The 3,921-nt window shown below is 34.2% G+C and overlaps 1 protein-coding gene across 1 annotated transcript in view; it reads right to left on the bottom strand.

The window, feature by feature from the left end:
• LOC108693862 (nephrin-like) overlaps positions 1-3,921 on the bottom strand; it is a 54,378-nt gene that overhangs the window by 49,584 nt on the left and 873 nt on the right. The gene's annotated exons all lie outside the window — the stretch shown is intronic.

Genomic DNA, 3,921 nt, shown 5'->3' with positions numbered 1-3,921 from the left:
AAGGGGGGGGGGGGGGGGATATATCAAATAATTGTGTTCTATAGGGATCCCCCAAGTGCCATGTAAAAGAAGTTTTTTTGTAATAATATTTAATTTTTCATTAAAAACATTTTGTTTAAAGAAATTGTTCGATTTATCCGAATTTTGATGACGCACCCTGTATGTCAAAATGTAAATTAATTTCAAAGTAAACATCGTTTATTTAATGTATGCACTTAGTAAATGCATTTAAACTAAATTTGAGTAAAATTTAATACATTTTCTTAAATTAAATTGTTTAACTTCATTATTTTAGTCAAATAACGACATATCAGGAAATAGGAATAGTGGCGATCTATAGAAATAATTAAAAATAACTCTAATTGGATAAAATTTGACATTATAAATTTAGCAGTGTACTTGCTAATGTTGGCATACATATGGCCATGTCGTCTGGAGCCGCTTTTATATCTATTTCGTTTATCATAGGGACGAAGACAAGTTTTCATGCCAAGTCGAAGAAATAGACGAAGATAAATCAATTGGCACGAAGATCGGGATGGAGGGTATATCAAAAAACAAGGCTGCCACGGCGCGACGGAATACTTCGTCATGAGTCGGGGAAGACTTTTAACTTAATAAAACCACGAAAGTGCCAGGGGGATAACACGATAGATACACGGCTCTGCGCGTGGTGCGTGCCAGAAGAAATGATATCGTATCCATAATTTTATTCTGGAATATCTTTAAGCTCGGGCCACAATTCATATATCAGAATCGCCCGGAGAGACATATTCGCGAAAGGAAAAGAGACTGAGGTGGGAGAAAGAGAATGTGATGCAGAAAGAGAAGAAGGAGGGATGCTGGGATGCGGAGGAAGATAGGGAGAAATAAAGGGCAGCAGCCAATTCGCTATATGGACCACCCTAGGGAGAACATTCGGGGTGCGGGGATAGACATATACTAATGTAAGTGTGTCACGGGGTTGGGTTGCGATCCTCCATGCGAGGAAAATATGAGATCCTGGCTTCGCCTCGTTTCTATGCATAAACTGCGATATCAACTTGCGGTATAAAAGAATGCGTGCCTCAATCCGAAGTTTTCTCTGTGATCGAGAAACCGCCTCGATTTGAATGAGATTAACTCTTTTCATGTTCTTTCTCTCTTTTTCAATTCCAACCAGAGTACACATTAAATTGTAGCTTAAACAACTTGATACGCTTATAGTGTTAATATTAATAACATGAACTTCAAACCCCTGATGTTTATATCAGTATCGCATGATGTTAAATTCACATTGGTATTTTTTAGACCATAAGCGTATCAAGTTATTTGATTTGAACTATAATTTAATGCATATGATTAATATTAGCACCAATACAGTGAGAATTATATACACCACATGGATGTTAGATCCACACCAGGGATGTTAAATCCAATTGATTTTATTGATTAACATCAATATTTTTTAGAGTGTAGACTTAAATTCATTTATTTATTACACCGTTTGACCCTCTCGGATTTATTATCTTACACAAGCAAACGCAGCGGTTTAACCAAATTACGTAATAATCGCAATCCCTTCTTCGCCGCGTATTAATTCTCATGCGTGATTTTGTGCAGACGCATCGATTGTGCGCATCGGTTGCCAAGCAACGAATACATTATCAAGATCGAACGTTGTATGCGTGCTGTAACGGGATAATTTTGGCTATCTAGCATGCTTAATGCATTACTCTGCCATTTAGTTAATAACTGAACTAAAGCAACGAAACGGGGCAAACGAGCCATGCGCAATTTTCCTCCGAAAACGCGAGCACATCCGGTTCGCAAACTTCAAACGCGATGCGTAAATCCACCGGTAAATATAATAAGCCGACAATTCGCCAGCGAAGTTAGCAGTACCGGTTGATTACGTTCCGGACCGTGTAATTTACAAATTAATTGTGTCAGTCATAGCAAAACACGCATGCGTCAAGCAATGCCCCGTCTGTGCTCGCGAGAAGAGTATATTGCACGTGTATGTTATGCTTGCTCTTTTTCACTCTCTTTCTCTCTCTCTCTCTCTCTCTCTCTCTCTCTCTCTCTTTCTTCCTAATCGCAATGCATGCATTCATCGAGTGAATTTTTGCGTAAATTAATCGCGCGGTTAAGCCGGCTCGAAAAATTCAGACACGAGGATTTACAGTCATCGTATTTCCTACGGCAATTGCGCTTCGTTACGAGATATATACGCGGTAACACTAAAATCCCCCAATAGCGGAATCGCAGTCGAAATTGCAACTGTGATGGCGTCGCGGATTAATTAATCCCTCGAGTACAATTGGCATACGTTAATTTTTCCTTTGAACGTGTCTCAGCAAACTAATATCGAGCTGTCGAGAGAGAACTCTTCAACGAATTACAGACGTAAGACGCTTAACAGGAAAGTTTTTTCATTTCAATGAAAACAATCTCCTGTAATGCGCCGGCAGTTCTCAGAAAAGAGGTTCAACACCATAGAAGTGGATTAAACGTCTATAGAATATCCATTTTCATCGCGTTATCATTATCATATTTTCACCAATTATTTTATCTATTTAACAAATTCATAATAAATTAATTTTATGTGTTTTTCAATAGTAATCTTATTTAAAAAAATCTATAGATAAATTTATAAAAATGTTAAAAAAAAACATTGGAAACATAAAAGAATAATGTACCATATAAATTTTAATTTAAATATTTTCATGAAATAGAGCTGTGTAAAAATGATAACATGCTTTTGTAATTAAAAGAATATCACAAAACGCATTTTAAAGAGAAAATTTTTGAGACTTTTTAAAAATTATACGGAATGTCAAAATTCATATAATAAATCGCTACGAAGAGTCGATATGCAAAATTTAATAAAAATATTGTACAGAAATATTTTTATACAAACATGAAAATAAATTTTGCATGCATATCGAATGATTTAAAATTATTAAATTACTGTAATCGGAAAGGCGTTATTTACATATGAAATAAATATAATAATAAATAGCAACAGTATAGTTGAAATCAAAGTTAAAAATTACATATAGAATTCATCTCACTAAACTGACTTAAAAGTATTTCTTTGCTTGAGATTCATGTACGATTCATGTATCATGTACAAGCAACTAAATCTAATTAGACTAACTGTAAATACAATTCGACAGCAGTACTATTAACAATAATTATATTGCCAGGATCATTTATGTCGTTCATTTGATCGACGACTACATTAATGGTCGGTCAATTAACATATCTCTCAGATGCAATTCACTTTGATTTAATGAACGTCGAAGGGTCCTAACTAGAACATCGAGCGATTTTCCTGCAGTCCTCTGATATGTCACTTTCGCGGCGCGGAATGTAAATTATGCCTGTCTTTCTGTTTGAGAGGCATTTCCATTTACGCGAATTAAGTCCAACGCGGAACAAACGGAAGAAGTTCGTTTTCTCAACTAACTCAAGTATATCCCGCGTATAATCAAAGCTCTGTCTCAAGAAATTGATAAATTTCATTTCAAAATAATTACTGTTGCAATTAACTTGCCAAAAATATTATTTATACCATTCTTCGGGTCTACCACACACTAACTTGTTTTATTATAAAATTATTTCGTATAACTTTATAGTTCAAATAATAAAGATCGTTTAAACATTTCATTAAACTATATTATTGGTTATATTATCCACATTATCAATGTATATTTACATAATATACGTATATTTACAAATTTAAGTATTCGTAATATAGCTAATTTCGTCAGAAGTTTCAAGAAGAATATTTATTATTTCCATTTTTAATTATATATTTGTTATACCAAAAGTGCAAATTTGCTCATGCTGTAAGAGAATAGCACTACGTGTATAAAATCATATACTAATTTATACGTATTACTTTTATATACTGATAAATGAAAAGGAATATAA

Source organism: Atta colombica, unplaced genomic scaffold, assembly GCF_001594045.1.
Source record: "Atta colombica isolate Treedump-2 unplaced genomic scaffold, Acol1.0 scaffold1, whole genome shotgun sequence".
Classification (NCBI taxonomy): domain Eukaryota; kingdom Metazoa; phylum Arthropoda; class Insecta; order Hymenoptera; family Formicidae; genus Atta; species Atta colombica.
Note: the sequence above shows the minus strand (reverse complement) of the source record. Positions and strands in the feature narration are given on the sequence as shown.